We start from the raw sequence: 21,440 nt of genomic DNA on the forward strand, positions 1-21,440 counted from the left end.
AACACTCATAAGGGCAAGCTGGGAAGCTCTTACTCTAAGACCACCTAGGGAGTTTCTGTGTCTCTTGTATTGAATTATAGCAACATAATTGATAAGGGAAACCTGAGTGAGGCTGGCCAGACACAGAGTGCTATGACACCGGCCAGGTCACATCTGGCATTCAGCCAGCCCTGCCCAGTCAACACACAGCAGCTGCACCTTGCCACAGGCTTCCTGAGACCTGTCTGTTCCAGAGTGACCCTGCAAGTCCCACGGTACAGCACGTTTAACACATGACTGCATTAAGGCCTGGAAAAGATGCTGAGGAAACAGGCTTTGAGTTTAGGAAGTTTATGAAAAAGGATTATGAAATATGGTTAACCTCAATAGCAGTGGCTGGACTCAGTGATCTGCAAGGTCCACTCAGGACTTTGCTGCATAGTCTTATAATGGCAAAGCAGTGAAGAACATCGGCCTTTTTTTTTTTTTTTTTTCAAAGGGCTATGATTGCTAGGGCTGTGGCAAGTGCCTTGACTGCAGTTTGCATTGACTATCACACCAGTAAATCCATTTCATACTATTTAAGCACCCAAATCCTATGGTCCAGAGTACTTCTGAACAACCACAGTTAGAGAAACGGCCAAGGGTTGAGTTGTTATCATTATATTGTTGTTATATTATCTCTGTATCTACCCATGTCTATCTAGATACTCTGTATCTATACATCTATGTATCTATATTATGCATAGGTCCAAGCCAGCACTCAAGTTTAGGCTTACCTGGTTTTCCTGTGGCTAAAAGCCCCAGTGAGCTGTAAGCTTGGAAAAGCTCTGCGGCTCACCAAGAAACAGCTCTGTGCAGCAAACAACGGGTAAAACACACACATCTGGGAGGGTGCCACAGCCTGTGCTGCCTTGGTGAATTAAAGGGCTGGAAAATGACTGCCACCACGAGCTTAGTCATCTGTACTGCTCGGCTGTTAGTACAGCTCTGACAAGGTCCCTGCTGCAGTCTGCGCTCACGCCAGATGTTGTTCTCCTAGGCAGTTCCTGAGCACGGCTCAAGAGTCAGGATGGGCCAGGGATCAGTCCCCACAGGCCCTTCACATGTGGACTCTCTGTTCTGGTAGACAGCAGAACATAACAGCATAAGCTTTTCTAAGTCTCTATATATGTAGGCATAATGGCCTGAGCCTATATATAGGGGCATAAAAAAGTGTCTCTGAGGGTAGGGATCATGCCTGTTCAGCAGCCTCCAGAAACTCAGAAAGAGATCGTAATTGAAAGAGGTTTTCTGGATGCAATCAAATTAATAATATCTGGCATCTAGTTTCCTTTCATTTTCTCATGATTCTCCTTTTGCTATGCTCTAACTTTTCCAAATGCCCGTAGCTTTTGCAATTTTCTCTTCCTTGTTCAAAAGAATAAAAAAATAAAAAGAAAACCAGAGATATCATTTATCCTCTTGCCTTCATAGGCAAAAAGAGAGAAGAGATAAAAAGGAAGAAACACTTTAAATCAAAGTTTCAAACTACTGATTTGTTTTTCAGAAATAAAGTTTTAGAAAATGCCTATGTTCTGAGTCCCAGAATATGAAAACTACATTGAAAACTGGAGGAAGAAAGGCACTTTTTTTTCTATAATCTAGTTTGCTTTTTTGATTAGCTCTCTAAATTCAGTGGGACATGTTCTACTGATTATCTAGTGTTAATTGGTATAACATGAATGGGGCTACATATATTTCTGACATCTGAGGCTATGTATAATATTTCTTTCTTTCATTTACAGGTTATAAAAGTAAATTCTTTCTTCCAACAGACACATAACAATCTTGTAACGCAGCAGTTTTCCTTAGGCTTCGCTAGAAAATGTTGCATATACTCCTTTTAAAATCATATAGTGATTACTTTAAATTTGCTCTCATAACACTGCCAGTTTTTGCATTAAACAAATTCTGCTAGGTTTGTTGCTCTAAAATCCTGGGAATTTCAACTGTAAGTAAGAAAACAACCGTCCCCATACAAATATTTTCAAACTGCGCAAAATTACCTCCTTTATGAACATTAGGACTCTGCTCTAACACAAGCTTCTGTGCATTTTTAAACATACTGACTTTGCAGGATTCATTAACTCTCAGGCCTAAGCCTGAGTTAAAACTTTCTCCTGAAATAGAGATGTAAACTAATAACTCTTACTCATTACGTGCACGATATCAGACTACACAACCCCAAACTGAGAGCAGAAATATATTCGGAAGGTGAACTGAGTGATTTTCTTTAAGGCAAATCAGTGAGGTCTAAAGCCTAGAGCGTATCCAACTTTTTCCCCCTGTGGGTATGAGCAGAATTGCCTGGAGCTAACCTCAAAGATGTTTCTGCATCAAAGCAGCGTGGACGGTGGCGAGTACAACCTCTAACATCAGCAGCTTTGGGGCTGCTACTCTACAGCGGTCCAGAACTGCTTCTGCCAGACTTGCAGCTGTGTAGGTTGAACAGCAGTACTGCAGTTACTCCCGGTTCACTCCAGGATGAGAAGAAAACGGTTTTTGTTTTGTTATTCTTTTGGTATCAAAGCAATCACAGAGTTCCTTTTTCATTAGACTATGCCCCTTAACACATGGCTGCATGTGAAGAGAGAATAACAAGTTTAGAATCAAACTTTATTGCTGTTCTTGTTTTGTTCTCTACACTTTTTTCATGAAATACAGCAGCTGAGAGCATAATTTAGGTCTGTGCATGTTTTTAATAATGTCCCTCACAGAGTATTTATATCTCAAACCTGCTTTTCATTTCAGAACATAAGAAAACACTCATAACCTTGACATAACCTTGAAACACTTTTGCATAATTCAGAAATAGACGTCTTTAGATTGCTCAGATTGCTCCTTGATAACTAACTAGCTCCAGTACTGCTCCCTGCTACTAGGAATTACTGAAGTGTAGTTTTAAAGACCCTTACTGAATAGTAAACGATTTCTTAATCAATCCTCCTATTTTATGTCCCCATATTCACAGCATCTGTCACTCATCTGTTTTTGACAGCTGCTGTTAATCTCTACTCAGAAGCTGACAGCTGAAAACTTTCAAAATAAATCCACATTGCTACTTGATGCTCCTGTAGAAGCTGACTCTTTAGCTTTACTTGTCAGGTGCAAACCACAAACCAGTTCTCAGTGTGGAGCATCTGGACATTACAGAGCAGTTATTTGTTATGTGTTGCCATGAGTTCTATTTGTTCTTGTAGGCAATTCAAACAGAGTAGCTTTTAAGTATATAAAGCCTTTGCCTTTTTTTTTTTTTGGTGCAGGAATATTTTGATGGAAAAAATAGGGGCCAAAAATCTAGCTGCAGTTATCTTGAAAAATAATTTTTGACCTTTGTTGTTTTTAAAAGTAATTGTGATGATCAACTTCTATACTGTTCTGAAGGCAAAAGCTGTTCACAAAGACCTCATCCAAGTAGGGCTTTCAGATGCCTGTGTGAATGCTGTATGTTGGGTGCTAACAGTCTGATGACTGAATAATAGAATAGCAAGTTTGATATGGAATTTCTTTTTTTTTTTTTGTATGTACTTAAAAGAAATCAAACACCAAAACTTTCAGACATGAGATTTTATAATTTTTTACGGGCACTTATTTCAAACCATCAAAAATCTCTACTGAAAGTATTTTAAAAGCAAGGCATGTTCTTTTTCTGAGGGGATCATCAGAATGACAGCTATTTATCAGAATTACTTATGAAAAACAACTGCTGTTTTTCAATTATCTCTGCATACAAAATTGTGCATAGCTTGAGTCTGACAAGAGTTTTAATTTAACTGGAAGAGAGGTTGTCCTCTATGCCTTACATTTTCACTGTATCACTCCACAGACCTTATGCTGGTGAGGGGAATAGTGGTGCTCGTGGTGCTCACTCAGAGGGAGGGTTATTGGAGCCATGTATAGGTGGATTAGTGTCCCTGATGCCCTTCTGCTCTTTCCTCTGGACATCAGTGAAAAGATGCTCTAGGAGCCTTAGATGAGCTTCTAGGCATCAGGCTCCTGATGTGGATTTTCATGACCTAGGAAGCAACTGAACTGTAGCCCACTGATACATATACAGAGCTGCTTGCAACAATGCACTAATAATCACAGTCTACTAGCATTATGAATCTTTTGGTCAGGAAAGTGCATTAAAATAGAAAACTGAAGTAGCCAAACTTCACCATTACTTTAATAGTTCCCCAGCCTTTCTTCTGATTTATTTATATTATTTATTAATAGGAATAGCGTCTAGTTTCCTCACTATGTAATTTCATCTGGCCTTTTGACTGTCTGAGTAAATTAGCTCATGAAGCTTGCTCATTGCAAATAAACTTTCCATTGCACTCATCCAAGATCTGCTGTTTCGAGTTGTCTACAATGAATCTGTTTGTAATTAAAGCATATTGCCAACAAATGTTTATAGCAGATGTATGGTACAGCACTGCTCGTGCAGGTACTCAGCAGCTAGCTATAATGTCATTGAGTTCACACATTCCTATTGCCTACTGCATGTTTCACTAGTGATAAATGATATCACTACCACAGCCAAGAACGGAGATTAAAACTCCAGATACCAATCTGATCTCACAGGTCACAGCTTGTCTGTGTAACCCTTTTTATATTGTAACTGATAGCAGTAAAAGGTCTTTCATCAACCTTGTTTGTTTATGTCTGATTCACAGTGATGATGATTTATTGAGCACCTGTAATTGCAAGTGTATACCTCTCACGAAAATGCAATGCATGGTTGGAAAAAAATGACCTTGTGGGTGGGAGAGATAATAAAATTCTAGTGTGAATAAAAGGAACCCTAACAATAAATAATATGATTACTAAAAGGAGAGAAAACCTGTTAATAACCAGAGGAGAGGAGTAATTTAGAAGGGGAAAATAGAAGAAAGAGAGGCAAATCTAGTTTAAGTTGATTAAAATTTAGGCAGCTCTGCTCACAGTCACCTGGGCTCCTCGACTTGCTGATATTCATCTCTACAACATCTTGGGAAGTCAAGAAGCTGGGAGATCATGAAGCTTGAATTCCTAAATAGTGTGGTGGAGATAAGAGCTCCCAAGATCTGTGATGTATAAAACAGGAATAATGATTTTAATAGCAGACACCAAAGTTTGCATATAAAAAAGGATGTTGAAAATGTAGCAAGGGATGCAGAAAAGAACAACAAAAGAAAGATGTTAGGTTTAAGAAGTGCCTTACAGAAAGAGATTATCTCAACATCTTATTAAACAGAAGACGAAAAGATGGTAGGATTGTATCAGAACTCCCATGGGAAGGAGATACCTAGACTGAAAGCTCCATTTATTCTAGCAGACACAGAGATAAGTAAGATCTAATGACAGCGACCTGAAAATAGTCAGATTCTGATTAGACACACAGCAAATATTTGCAACAATGAGATTGATCACCCATTAGAGCAAACCCCTAATGGCAGCAGGATGTCTTTCAATGTTTATATATATATATCTTTGCATAAAAATACATTACCCAAAACACACATGTTGCTCAGCTGTACACTGGGGAAATCATGGTTTCAAATTATGGTTTCTTAATAGACAGAAAGTTGAATGACATAATCTAGCAGGACCTTGTCCTCTAAAATCAAAGCAGCTCTTACATGAAAACTAGTGCCTGTTGAGATATATGTATTCCTGCAGAGCTATATATTATTTGGGCTATAGCATCCCTCACTATGTTGAAAGCAGTTTCTTTTTCAGAAAACACAGTAAGAAATCTGCAAGCTCTTTGCTCCTTTTGGAGTCTGGAAAGCCAAAAGATCCACGTCACATTCCTCAGCCTTCCAGATCCTGACTTCTCATGAATGATGATGTTTTCATCATTTCCTCCTTTCCACCCCAAAAGTCAGCCTTGTCCCATTCTCAGGCCAGAGTCATCATCCACAGGTTACCCCCAAAGCCAGGGAAAGCATTGCCTCCCACACCATTCTGAAAGACACAGACATCTAAAAGTTGAATCACCACCCAAGCCTACACGTATTCATCTGTGAGACAGAAGAAAATACATTTTGGTTATCTCTAGCTTTTAGACTATTTCTGTGGCATTATGAAGATACACAGAAACAAGTAATAGCTTTCTCCATCTACAATATGCTATCAGAAATAGTACCTACACAACTCATTTTCACTTACTGAATTTGAATTTTCTTTAACACCTAAAGATTCTTCATATTTCTTCTTATATTTTTGCATATTTTTTACTTCCAAGAGGGTAGAGATTTTCTGCCCTTTTAGCAGCTTTTGCGGGTTTTGGATCTCATCTTTGGATACCAATGCACAAAACCCTTCTGAAGACCACTGAGAATTTTCCTAGTGATCCTTTTCCAGTGTACAGTTGTGCATGGGTGACAGCTTAAAATCCGACTTTTGCATTAGTTAGGCCTGAGGCCGCATTATTTTAGATCAAATATAATAGTTTCTGAAGACAGATTTATTAAGATAAATGACCAGCTTATAATGTGTTGCTTTTGAAACTGTGTTCTGCTGCTTTTACTCCCAGATCCCTTCCCTGTGCACTGTGCCAGCATGATTATTTTAACACTCAACTAGGCAGTCTCCGAATAGGCTTTTTCACTCAAGGCAAACTGGAGCCAGGCAGGAATGCTGCGAAATCTTCATTGTGTGCAAGCAGCCCCGCTGTGAGGAAGCACTGATGCCTCTCAGCACCCGGCTGGAAGTGCCAGGCAGGGCTTGTCCTCTACTGCATGCCGGTAAAATGACGATGTACTAACATCTTTGAAACATTAATTGACACGTAAATACTCAAATCCATACCTGATTTGCCTCTCATGTCTATTGACATGATGCAAGAAACTCTTCTTTGACTTTGGGAGACTTCAAGCTCTCGTTTATATATGCATAACATTTCTTGAGACGCACTTTCCACGTGATGCTTTTCCTAAATTGTTGCTTGCTAAGTGCATTAATAAAGCACTCGTAATCTGGACAAACTGAAATGTTGAACAAACTGAAACAAGAATTGTTTCAAATCAAAAAGTTATTGAAATGGACAAACTGAAACATGAAATTTTGTAGTTTCCTGTGAAATAGAATTTGCACATAAAATTCATTGGTGAAAGTACATTTCAGAATGTCCAAAGTAATTTCAAATATTACATCGAATTATTTCATTAAATACTTATTGTGGTATACAATGTGCACCACCACAAGCAAGCATGCTGTATGAAACATACGAATTATTCTATTTTTACTCTAGAATTATGAAGATCGGTTAGCACTTTCTTGTAGGACAAAATACCTTCTCTAGTCTGCTGTGAACTGCCATGCAATAAAATGATTTTTTTTTAATCTATTGCCTATTGCGTCATGAGGAGAAAACTCAGCCATGCTGAAGCACAGTTAAATATTCTTTATTTTTGATAACTGACATTAAAAAAATTGTGCTCAGGATATTCTCAGTCTTTTCCTTCCAGGAAATTTGTCTCAAAATTATTAAATACAGACTTTATTGAAAAATAGAGAAGAACTGAAGCATAACCACCATTATCTAGCAGAGTAATAGAGTTTGGCAAATGATTACACAGACTGGTAAGACTCAGACTGGAGGAAGGGAGGAGAAGAAACTCCAGCGATGGGGAGCTTAGTTGCTTTTGACAAGAGAAACACAAGTCTCCTAATTAACAGTGCAGTTAGAGAAGTGTAAGCGGTTTGTTGTCAAACACAGCCACAAGGAAAACTGCAGCTACTGTAAGCAACTGAGTTATTTACCCAGTCAATAAGAAGCAACTGAAACAAATGACATAATGGGAATATGCCCTGAGTAACTGTCAAGTGCAAGCAGGCAGTTACCAAGGAGTGTTCCCACTGGCAGGTGCTTTCTAGTCTGTTCTGAATCCGCTTTGGCCCCAAGGAGCCCGGGGCAACGTTGGTGCCGAACTGGAAGTCTCTTGAGTTATGCATGGAGATCGACACTGAACTTGGATCTCCTCCTCTCTGCGCAATGACAGAGAGATGAAACAGAAGATTCTACAGACTGTGAAGGTCCAAAGGGAACTGATACCCCAGAAACTGCTCAGCTATTGATTAGAATCAACTTTCAAGCTACCAGACTGTTCACAGTGCTACTCTCTTTCAGATTTTGAAATGCATCCTGAGTCTTCACTTAACCATGACCACACACCAAAGAGTTTCCTCATTCACTCCGGCATTTACTGGCCAGAACATTATTCATAAGCTAATGAATCTTTCTTACAACCTTGATATCATCTTCCAGACAGCCCCCAAAAAAATGAAAATCACTTTTACAAACCACAATCAGAAAGTGATTTGGCATGTTTCAGAAAGCAAAAATATTGCCTGTATGCTCTGGCTGACAGCTCTAAGGATCTCAGAAAATGCCCCAGATTTAGAGTATCCTGTCTCACTCTGACATTTATTGTTAAGCAACTCACCAATCATGGCTGAGTCCCATTTTCCTTGCACTTTAAGCCATACCCCATCCATAATGCTCACACCTAAGCGTGGTTTTGCTTTTTTTCCTCTGCTCATATTAGATTACCCAGAATGTCTAACGATATCCCATAGGCTCAGGACTACATTTCAAGTCTTGACATCACATAGATCAATGAGAAATGGAGTTGCAATAAGGCAATGGCTGCATATTTCAGAAGTACTGAATTCTGTTGATCCAGATACCAACTAAAATTCTAGTACATATAAATGATTCCTTGCTTATAGCTGAGCTGACCTTTGCTTTCTTGGTATTTCAGAAATACAAATGTATTGAATCTTAAAGCTATACTGAGCCTGTTCTAAGTAACAGATGATCCTATTTTCTCAGACTCCTCAGTACTCCTTCTTCAAATGAATAGTTCTTTGATAAGGAAGAACTGGTTGTGTGACTGAATCAGACTATCAGGCCGAATTAGGATTTTCAGAATGGGTACTGACATATTGTAGCTTTAAATCCTATCAAATTCTGCTGTCAAGAAATATCCAATATTTTTGTGTAATTGCAGCCAAGAATAACAAGTAGCATAAGTCCACACGTACATTTGAAACCACTTCCAACTTTCAAACCTCTAAGAACCTATTTCCACAGCGACTTCAGCTACATAGTTATTCTGATTCTCATTTCAGCATAACTCTTTATGGACACAAAGGCTCAGTCTCCAAGTAGATTCCCTATTAGGGAACAGATCCACTATATAATTTGTGCACACCTACTAAGTGTGACTCGCTGTGCTAATAGATCCTCATTCCTCTCCTATTTTTACAAGTTTGGCAACCACATTAAGTTGTACCAATGCAAACAAGGGGGTGACATCTAGCAGATCTGACTGACCTGTTTCTTATCAGCATAGGCGCAGAGTGAAAGCAACCTACTGAAACAACTAGATTATAGTTCAAAAAATAGTAAAAATGTAGAAGCTAAAAAGAAGAGAACTGGTTATCACATTTCTACAAAAGGTTGTAAAATTTGTGAAAGTTGTAAAAGGCTGTAAAACTTTCTCTCTTCTGTTGACCCACTGTGCCATCAAAAGGAAAATTCAACTTTAAGTTGCTAAGTTGTTCAGGCTTTTCACCTTCCTAGAATGCAACTGGACAGCTCCCAGGCTCTTGGGGCAGTGCTGCAGCAGAGACGTTCCTATTTGGCACAGAGGTGCACTGTGGTTCCTGTGCCACAAATCCCAACACTGCATGGTGTTTGCCCTAGAGGTTGTTCCCAGGAGTCCTGGCTGCTAAAGGGTATCTGCTCAATTGGGCTGGGAATTTAAAAGTAGCCAGAGAGGACAGTAGCCTTATTCTGTTGGCTGCTGACCCTTAACATGCTTCAGCCCCATGTGCCCAATGCATTTCTAGAGTGTGGACGAACCTTTGGCTTCTCTGGAGATCCTGAGAATGAAATAGGGAAAATGCGGGATTTGCAGGACATAGTTCAAGTCAGGTATTTGCTTTCTGCAAAGCAAAGGGTAGGAGACAACTTTGAATATAATGCTGAGAGCCTCTAATTGGAGAATAGGGGGAATGGCACCTGCTCCCAGCACCCATCAATCTAGTCTTTAAATGCCATCATTTCAGAATGCAGCAACAGTTGTCTCCTAAAGTATATTATTTTGTCGAGTGATGAATGGGATTGTGAAATATTACCTATAATCAGCACCCTTTATTGCAAAGCTCTTTACATTCCTAACAAATCTAGTGTTGACAGCACTTTAATTTTGTTTCATTGCTTCATTTTATCTCATTTCTGTCCTGGATTTACTGTTAATGCAAAATACAGCTGAATTGCACTGTGTTTGAGAATGCAAAAAGTAAGTATGCATCTTTTCTGGAAGTCTGATTTAGGCCATAGGAACAGTGGGCACTATACAATACAACTATTGAGAAGGTGATTAAAGTTTAATAAAGCTGTTAAGTGCAATGAACCAACCTTCTTGTAGAACATTCTGCTTGCCAGGTGCTTGGACTCAAACTGTTAAAAAATTCCCTTTCAACAGTCTGTTTACATATGCAATAGGCTGATGCTGTGACTGCCAAGTCACAATTTGTTTTTTGCATGATCTGTTGAGACTTAGTAACAAAAAGATTATTAAAATGACACATTCAGAATCAACCACAGTAAGTGCTCTCTAGAATAACTGTGCTGTTACTTAATCTATCACTGCAAAGCTATTCCTATCTCCCACTGTTCAAGTGAAGCGTGGAGACTGATCTTGCAGCGCTGTAGTCATCTGCAGCTGCCCAGGCTGTGCACTGCTGCTGGTCTGATTTCACAAAGTTTTCCACAAACCTGTCATTCATCTTTTTCTATGTTCATGTGATAATACAATGTCAATTACACAAAGCTCAAAATAGTGAAAATTGTAGTGCATATATCCAGGTATAAAATCTGTGGTGCCTTTAAGCATCTGAAACAACCTCTCATCTAAGTTCAGCATAAAACTTTATCTATTTAAATGTAAAAAATCACTTACTTTTAGCAGATTACAAATTTTAAATTCATTTGCTACACATTATCTCAGGTTACTATAAAAACTTTACGCCACTTTTATTTTGGTCACTGTAGAGCTAAAGGTGAGTTAACACACAGTGATTCATAAATGACTTTTCTGGTAAAAAGTCTGGCTTACCAGTTTAAATACCCTGCCAGCCTTTACTATGCATTCTCAAATTGGCTTTTGGAAGAAAACAGGTCAAATAAATAGAAAACTTTTCCTTAAGAGTTATAGTGGCCCAGGAGACAGACATTTACTTCAATATGAACATCGCCTCCCTTCTCACAAAATCTTATTCATGCAGAACTCGTCTGCTGAAAATCTGCACAAACACCCTCTAATAGGCTTCCAGAATCAAGCCAATTATGACTGACAGGAGGGAGATGCTTCAAATAGTCGGGAAACCAGGATAGTCCAGTGCACCCTACGGCAGGCTCCAAAAAGGATAGGCTGGCTCTCAAAAAGACAAGGCTCCTTTGGGTCATTTTGGGAGAATGGAGTGTTCTTGAAAGAGAAAAAATATCCCCCAAACCCTCCTGTCTGCAGAGCTCCCCTGAGAGCAGTCTCCCAGTTCTCCCTGATATCACAGGTAACCAGGAATACCTGCCTAGCCAGGTGCTTTCTGTATAGGAAGTTGTAGGACGAAAAGCTTAAAGCTAAATCTGCAGTGGTCTGTATGTCACTGTGTTATTTGTGATACCCCAGCTTCTTTCTTTATTCTTGACACTTGATTATTATTCCCAATGCTTGCAATTTATTTACAATTTATAATAACTTTGTATTCTAATTAGGACAAAAAGGCCCCAGGTGCACTTTACTGCTAGGTGCAGTAATAAACATATCCAGGTAGACAGACAGACAAGACAGACAGACAGACAGACAGAAGCTCTCTGGACAGGACATCATTAACTTGTTCTTCAAAATTATTGTTCAAAACAAAGAGAGCAAAGATATGCAAAATTAAAAAGTCACATGAATGCCAGAAAAGCTTGCATTTTTAATTTTTCCATACTCTGTGCTTGTCATGAGATGTGCAAATTTATACAAAGCTTTAATTAGCACTGAAGCGCTTTAGGCAAACATCCATTTACAGTTTTATCCGGAGGCTCATAAAGATAATGAGATAAAACTAACAATTTTTCTTCCCCTGCTCCTGGCTTTTCAATAATTCTGCCAGCATACATTATACCATGCACAGTATAATTAATCTGCAAAAGGAAACCACTGTGAAGTAAGACCATAAGAGGAAAAAGACTTCCGTTTCTCTATGAGTTTGACAATGGACTTGAAAAAGGTGTGTTTTGAAAGGATATGTTTTCCTTCTGGCAATTAAAAGAATCAACTGAATGGGACATAATTCAGCTGAGGTGTTGTATTCACAAGAAAACTCAGACCACTTAGCTGAAGTCCATAGACTCAGTAACTGCATGATAAACCAGTGTTGCATTCAAATCCAGGTAGCAGATGATACTTACAAAGTTATTTTTCTTTCTATTTATACTGGAAAACAAAACAAGTTCTACAGTGTGTAGGCCATCAGTTTAAAATGTGATTTTTAAAGATGGCAGCACACAGGCAACATTTGAATGGCCCTTTTGTAAATCTAACAGCTGTCTTGTCAGAGTTTGATTTGGTGAGATTTATTAAAATATTTTGGATGTGTGGTTATTATCTCTGTTCTGCTGTGCCACAATTTTAACATCAAAAAAGTACCGAAAATTGAAAATCCATGTGGATATTCCATTTACATTCATTGATCTCCAAGGAGATCTTTGACTGATGGGATGCAGGACTCAGTATACCAGGCTTGAAACCAAATGGTAAGGTCTAAGGACAAAAAAGAATATCAGATTTTGCCTGATGTTTTTGGCTACAGCCTTTTCCAGAAAGGAAGATTAAAGACAGGGCTACAATTGATAATGTTGGGGAAAGCTGCTTTGACCCCAAGTGCAAGAGTTAAGATAGAAGGTTCAATACAAGAAATGGCACGTTCACTGTGAAAGCTCTGCCGAGGTGGTGATGGATACAAGCCCTTATATAACCCCCCACATACTTGAAGTATTTGAGACTGAAGTAAACAAAGAACTAGGAACTCTCTCATCTCTGATGTGTGTAACTCTGGTAATACAGAATCCAGTTCAAAACAGATTACCTCCATTTGGGCTGAATTTAGCATGCTAATTTGTCCAAAAGCATTTGTTATAGCCTCACTCCTTTCATCTCTACCAGATAAAAACACCTACAGGAGATATTTCTTTTCTAAAGGCATCAAACAAAACAGTGGAACTGTGCAAGCCATTTAACTACCTACTTAGCCTTGAGGCCAGGAAAACAACACTCTCGTCTTCAGTATGGGTTTTCTTACTTGTGCAGCTTTTGAAAGGTTTATAAAATTTACGCAGTAGACAAGAACAGTGGAAAGAGGTTCCACTTCAGTAAATATGTATTGAATGTTTATTAAATTCAAAGCATTTCAGAAGCTAAAAAAAAAACTTGAACAAAATTAGTATCTTCAGATGCTTGTTTTCTATAAATTAGGATAATGTCGATCATTTGAAGAGTCAAAGATAGAACAAGGCATAGTGTAATGAAAACTAATTTAGCCTTCAGAGCTACAGATGCCGGCTATTTTCGCAGCTACAGCTATTTCAAATCCTCAGCGAGGTGGTGGGTGACCCACTGGCTCTGTTGGAAGGCTCTTTTAAGAAGCTCCTGCCCTTCCCCTTGCCCCTTCTCTCATTCCCATCTCTGTGCTGCAGGTCATTCTCCCATCAGTTGTGCAGATATGGCTGTGACAGAAATCTACCCTAAAATGCACCAGTGGCATTAAAAAAAAATGCAAGAGCAAAGGAATAGTCCCTGTTTGGTTGGTTAGATAGCTGGGTTTTAAACCTCTATCATTTAACTGTTAAGTAGAGTGCACCTTCAGCTTCTTTGCACTCCATGGTCTTCAAAAAAACATGAAATCCTGAGCTTGTTAAGAATGAAACAAGTATGCTTTAATTTAATGCAGGAAGAAAAATGAGAGGATATTTTGGTCCTACGACTACAGATTTCAAACTTGGCACATACCAAGACATGAAAATCTGGACTTAATTATTCTGCAAATTCCATTTTCTTAAATATTTTAATAAATACAAATATTTGAAGGTAAGAAAAATGTATTGGAAGATAATTTATGAGCTACTGAGAGAATAATAAATGAGAAAAATTTCACATAAAAATGTAACTCTTGGGATATGGCTTTTTTACTTGGCATTTCAAAATCACACACTTTATCCACTAATTTAAAAAGTTTTCAGTGCTAGCTATTGGGATTTTTATGTACTAAATTAGCCTCAGAAGGATTTTCCTGGTAATCCTTGTATTTAAAGGAAAGCCAGTAAGTATTCTAAGCAAAATAATTAATTAATAGAATTTTAAAACACGTATTGCACGTCAGGAGAGTTCCATGCTCACTAAATTTAATGCATATTTCTCTTTCATCGAGGAAGAGTGAATTAAAAAAAAGAAGCAATCATGATTTATTTATACAGTGTTATAACAACCTGCCAACATTTGTACTGGATAATTTACTTAGGGAACTACATAATGAGAAAGAAGCTTTTGTTTAAAGTTTGGGTTTATATATGCTTCAACTATTCAAATACAGTGACTGCCAAGCTGAAATAACCCTGAGGTCTCCCTGAGGAAAGGATCTAGTCTTCTCAGCAAAGAACAAGGCATTAACATAAGCATAGTATGATTTATCTTCACAAACTCTAGACACTTGGGCACATTCATAGACACATAGATTCACTGACAGCAAGTCTGTGCATGAAATTAAGGAGGTACCTACGAGTCTGCATGAGCACAGTCTCAGTTTGCATTACCTAGTTGTTTATCAGAGTAAAAGGCCAAGGCTTCATACTGAGCTCCCTATGTGAGAACTGATGAAAGAGCTGTGAACTTTGAGGCACCTTCTTCATCCAAATTCTACAGTTTTTGATGATGAGATTTAATGAACTTTTGACCTTTGGTCGATATTACACAGCTTTTGATGATGAGATTTAACGAATTACTGACCTTTGGGTCAATATCATGCATTAGCAAAAACTTCAGAGTTTCATTTCAGGTTCTGTTAGCAGCTTTCTTCCATTGATTTGACAAATAGAAAATCATTTCTGCAAACTAAAAAGCACAGTTATTGTATTTATATAAACAGAGAAAATTCATAAAACCTTTAGACTATTGGCTAACAAACAGAACAGTCAGAATGGGGCTGCAAGGCTAGAATTATTGAACGGAAATTTAATGGTGCATTTTGCTAATAAAATCATACTTTTAAGCTCTACATAATGATCTCAGAAAAGTATGTTCATAGTATAAGATATTGCACAAATACCCCAAATAGGTTTAAATAAGGCACTTGGAATTCTGGAGGCTGTATAATCAGAAATCGTAAAGGTTAACATGCACTTATTTACTCTTTCAAGAAGAAAACTAAACTATTTCTGGTAGCAAATAGAGAGGTTGGATCTCTGTATAAGTTATCTCTATACTATCGTAAAGCCTACAGTGTAGACATACCCTCAGCAAATCCTGATTTTGCTGCAGCATTTCTGAGACTGAAATTCATAAGTAATTGAAATGTGATAGCAGGGTTAAGCTCAGCCCTGCTTCAACACTGAGGACACAGCAAAAGCTTAGAAGAAAGACAATATGGCTCCCTCATCTTAGTAATGCCCAGATCTCCTTTGGCATCCAGATCAGGCCAGTCTGGTCCTAAAGACTTTTATGACTAGTATCACTGTTGCAACGGTGGCTTGCAGCTGACAGACACTACTATGGACTGTAATCCCAGCTTCAGCTGTCCTCTCCTCCCCCCTGCAAAAGAACCAGTCTACATCCATCCTTTCCTCATGAGCCCTTGAAAAGTGTAGATTAGATCCAGCTCTCAGATTTCAGTTTATTTTACTTCATATCACTTCACTTTTCTCTTTAGCTTACTTTAGTTTAAGTCGAATATGGCTCTAAAGAGTGCTGTGCCTTTCCTGGACTTCCTCATCTACACCCATTTGCTGTCTTTAGTGTCCTACTTAAAATGCAGATCATTCAATCTTAGGAACTTCCCTTTTGTTCTTTATATGTATTTATATCATACCTTATCACCATAATGTCAGGAACTGTGGAAGTCTATGAAATACTGTCTTATTAATTAATAAATACATAGCTTTGCATATATTTTCAGATAGCTTGTAATCAGTTAGCAACAAAATCAGTCAAACTATTCCTGTGCACAATTGTCTACTAAAATGAGAGTTAAAAGTTCACAAAAAATAGGTTCATGCAGTAGAGCATTCAGCACAATTCAGAAGCGCTCTTGAGACTAAATAACACAAGAGTCTATCTGGTCTAGCCCTCAGAGTACCTTTGGGGAAAAAAAAAAAAAACCTCCAGAGAGCTCAGCTCTCTTCTAATACCTTCCAAGAAACTCCCTCAAGTGACCTAAATGATCCATGGTTTTGACTGGTCTTCCATCCAGCATTTTTACATTCAACAGTAGGTACATTCTTCACTGTGCTACATGTCCCACATGACTTGTTTCTCTCATGACATTCCTCACAGGAGGTCAGCACCACCCCATGCCCCTCTTCCTAAACTCTGCAGCACAAGTAGAGCATCTTCTGAGCTGCCTATACCTGCCTATACCATAATGCAGGAGGCATTAGGTTGCCTCCTAACTGCAAAGCAAACATTTAGCAAATGACCTTTGAGATATTCGACGTCCTTCAGAAAGCTGTGAGGACCACGTTGAGCCAATTCACAACATTATTCACACTGGACATTATTTTACCTCATGCTGTGTGAGCCAGAGGCGCCCAAACTCCCCCATCCTGGACCTTCCCAGGGTCCCCATCACATGGGCTGACCCATTAGGGAAAGGGAGGTTTGTGCCTCACTGCTCAGAACATTTGCAAAGGTCTTATCCCATTACAGGATGAAATGAGAAGCGTGTGTGATTGCATGATGTAAAGCTTGGTATGCTCCATAGAAAGAGCTTGTTGGCCGTTTAGGGACTCTTTGTTAAGTGTTTTGTGATACACCTGAAAGAAATAAAATTCTTATTTCCTTCCATCAAAACAAGGTTGTAGTAACATTTTATGATACTACTATAAACTTATATTTCTCTTTAATGATGTTCAGAATGACTTTGGATTTGAAGTAGAAAGCTGTTTCCTTAGTCACTGGGTTTACAGACTATTCAAGGCATGTTCAAAAGCTTGTGCATATTAGTTTGCTACATTCAATTACTTTTGTAATTAAATAGGTGGAGTTTTTCAACTGAAGAAAAAGACTAAAATATATTAATTTCAGGTAAAATTCAAGGCCTGTTGAGTCAATGGCAAACATTTTTTTTCATGAATATTGCCTCAAATTTTAAAGAGATTGAATGTATTTGTAAAAAGTATGTTTTATTTTACTACAGTATCTTATTTACAAAATTACTAAATAAAAAGAATCTATATATATTAATCAGATTTGAAAGATGTAGACAAATAATCAGAAAAAAAAAAAAACAGCTAAACTGGGAAATACTAGATTACATCCTTATTACATCCAGGGCCAAATTATTCCTCTCCAATTTAGAGACCTAAATGAAGTGGTTGGATGCTCAGATGGATTGGGTATCCAGACATCCTTATGCAGCACGTGCAAAATTTGACCAGTTCATTTAGTGGTAACATTGGAGCCATTTTTTTTTCTGAAAATCTTTTAAATGACACTAGCTTTTCTCAAAGCAATGTTAATGCTGCCATCTAGCTATACACTAAGAATATATCTTTAATCCAGTCTTGCTGTACACAAACTTCTTCAGTTTGAATTGGTAATAGTAATACAGATATGCCAACTGCATTTCTCTTAGTTTAAAAGTATGTAGGCACCATTTACTATTAAAATAATATTATAATATTATATTTATAATATGATAAAACAATATTTCTGACAACCGAAAAGACAGGAACAAGTTAGAGGTGAACAAGCTATTCTTCTGAGTACTTCGTTTTACAAATGCAAGACTGTACTTCTGAATAGTTTTTTTTTACATGCTTTTAAGTGAAAAAGCAGTAAGTTAAAGCACACACTGGTAAACTGAAGTCTAGATCCCCTCAGACAGAATGAGATTCATCTATAAAATATGATGAATTCTACAAAATACATTGACAATTTATTGTTTGGAAAGTGTTTATATAATATAGAGTGCTCAGTTAAACATTCCATATTTGAGTAGTACTCTTTGAGTTTATGCCACTTGCCATATGGGGCCACTTTTGGTTACACATCATTGCACACTCAGGATCTTGGTCCACCAACCTACCCACTAGGCAACCAAAGGCCTGAGAGATGGAAGATGTGCAGGAAAATGTGCCTGCCCCATCGAGAGGGCCACGGATGTCCTGAGCACTTAGAGGTGGGAACTAGAGGAATTGATTTCCATTCTATCTTTCCACACTTTGAACATTCAGGTATGCTGAAAGAAGGCTACATCCTCATTTCTATGTAGAAGCCTATCAGGAAAGCTATGGACTTCTCACCACTAAAGAAAAAGTCTACGTGAACTAGCACACACACCAACCAAAAAAGAAACCTATCCAAAGACAGACTTATCTTAAACATAAACAAGAAGAATCTCTTGAATCTACACTGGCAGATTTCTCTTAACCAGTTTGGTAAAGATACAGGAGGCAAGACACACAGTGTGATATATATCCCTGCATAGGTTCATTTCACAGAAACTATCTAGTCCAAAAACTGACCAATACCAGATTCTTTAAAGATATAAGAAAATCTGGGTTTACTTTCAGAATAACAGTCCTGAGATCCAACCTAATTCAAGCAATAGGAGCTTCACAAAGACTGTACGCTATGTGTAGAAAAAAGGGCCCTGCCACATGCAGGGTCCCAGACTGCTTCACCTAAATCTTTAGAAAAACAGAAGTTCTTCCATTTCTTCTATAAAAAGATCTGGATGATAACTGTTCATATTTGTAGCATATCACGAGGCCTTGATTCCACTAATATCATTGGACTAGCATATTCCAACACATATCAGGTATATGTGCTTGTGTTTACGAATGCATGCACGCACACACGCAGAGAGCTGAACGAAACTTACCACTTCTTATTAAATGATAGACTACAGATGATAAAATTACTAACTCAGTTTATCACAAATGTTGAACCACTTTGGTCACTGAAATCCAATAGAAAAAGCAACACTTCATGTCGCTAGAGCTACACACATTCTTCGGTTTTACTTATTAGTGTTTCATCTTGGTATGGGGCAGAAGAAGCCAGGAGACAAAGAAGAAGTTATATTCCATGCTCCTAGAGAAATTAATTTATGGTGAAGTGAAATCAAAATGCAAACATCTGCTTCTCTGTAACATCAGGAGCCTGAAATAAATATTTAATTCTAAGTACAATGAGACATATACTGCTTTCTAAATGTACATTTTTAATCCCTTGCGGAATCTCCCAAAAAAAATGGATAAATTGTATAATTCAGGAGTAGTCATTGCATAAAATATGAGTCCAAGACTCATGAAGTGCGAAGTCTTTGCCTCTGCATAGTCTCTTTTCTGGCAGCGTAATATGCACTTTTGGCGTTAAAAGAAAGAAAGAAAAAGAAAAAAAAAAGTAACTGAGCTACTCCAGCGCTTGAGCTACCTTTTGCAATCTCGTAGTATCTCATGTGACTCCAGAATTTATTTAACTCTAAGTGACAGGAAATCAAAACTCTGAGTCCCCGCTCTGCCATTAGCTTGATGTGTGAGCTAAAGTAAGTTTCACCTCTTATCAAATTGGAAGGAGTTTTGTGAAACTTAAATGAAGTTGTATTTTTTTCATGAACTTGACTTTTTATCAAGTCGACATTTTTATCAACTAGTATCAGTTGACTTTATTGAACAATTAATTAGAAAAAAATACTATGCTCTCCTGTAATGCTATTATCAGCAGCTACTTTTTGTTTGTTTCTTTGTTCTTAAAATGGGGGGTGAAAGCTTAATCTCAGAAAATTATGTTGAATTTAGCTGAGTTTGCCTGGATTCAGAAGGCAGAACTGTGGATGAATATGCAAAAGGCAGGTCATTTTCCTTTGCTTCTTCCCTTCTGCCCTATCATTCAGGAATATTTTAAGACTCTCCAAGTCAACCACAAAGAATTGGGAGTTATTATCCACAGTACAGATCTGGGACAAGATATTGAGGCTGTTGTATTTTTTTATGTTGTCATTTGTTTTTCTGGTTCTGGAAAACATGCAGCTGCTATTTAATGAAGTGGCCACTATTTCAAGTGCCACAAAGGAGCATGATACAACACTCCATTAGCATTTTAATGTATTTTTCCTCTCTATTGAACAGGTAACATCTTACTGCTGTAATCAACATGTGTGACTAACCATAGTTCTGCGATGCCCAATTTTACTGTATGTCCTAGAAGACAGGTTTATACTTATCTGCTATATACCACCCAACAGAAGTCTTGTAAGCATTTATCTTTAAAGATCCAGGTATTTTCCTAGTATTATTCTCTTTGACCATCTTATTTTGTTAACCACTGCATTAAAAAAATGAACTTCCAGTCAATTTAAGCCAATCCATAACCTGCCTACCTATTTCTAACATACTTGTCCCCATGCAGCGCACACAATGAAGAGTTATAAAGTCTTTGACCTCTTTCCTGAAACCTTCCATTGGACCTGACTTGAGGGCCTTTCTGTAACATCTTCAAAGATAGGAAATGCTAAACCTAATGTCTCCTAATGTTCTTGGGTATCCTCATTCAGCAAAAGAATAAGGCAGATTAGGAAGGTAGATTTAATGATTAGACCCATGCAAATTATTGCTCAAAGTGAAGGTCAGTTAAAAAAAAAAAAAAAAAGTGGTTGGGGGACAGCTGACCTAAAGCACTGTGTCTACACATGTAGCATGTGTAGCACACACGCTACAAAGCATGTGTGTCCACAATACACAGCATGATTCCATCAGGTATTTAACCGGTTTACGGTCAAAGTGGCTTTTGGAATAAGTCAATGAAAGTTTTTTGTAAACTGGCATGTGGTTTTGGAGAGTTCTTGTATATTTTCTTCACAACCTCATAATCCCCAAGGACTCACATTCTGTAACTTGTACACTTCAGTTTGGGATCATTCAAAGATTTTGAGAGGCAAAGACATATTACGTATGCATTATATATTGCCTAGCACACACAGAACATTTATGTGTTATCTGATCTCTAGAGGTCCCTTCCAACCCTAAGCATTCTATGATTCTATGATTCTAAAGCAGGGGAAAAAAGAGATTTGGGAATAAGATTTTTTTTTTTGTGAAAGTACAGACAAAAATGAAATAAGCAAATAAGCCACAATGTTTAAATCTTTAGATACAGCTCACCACCTACTGAGTTGCC

The sequence above is a fragment of the Tinamus guttatus genome, unplaced genomic scaffold (assembly GCF_059628265.1).
Source record: "Tinamus guttatus ecotype Peru unplaced genomic scaffold, ASM5962826v1 Tinamus_guttatus_pri_ptg000150l, whole genome shotgun sequence".
NCBI classification, from domain to species: domain Eukaryota; kingdom Metazoa; phylum Chordata; class Aves; order Tinamiformes; family Tinamidae; genus Tinamus; species Tinamus guttatus.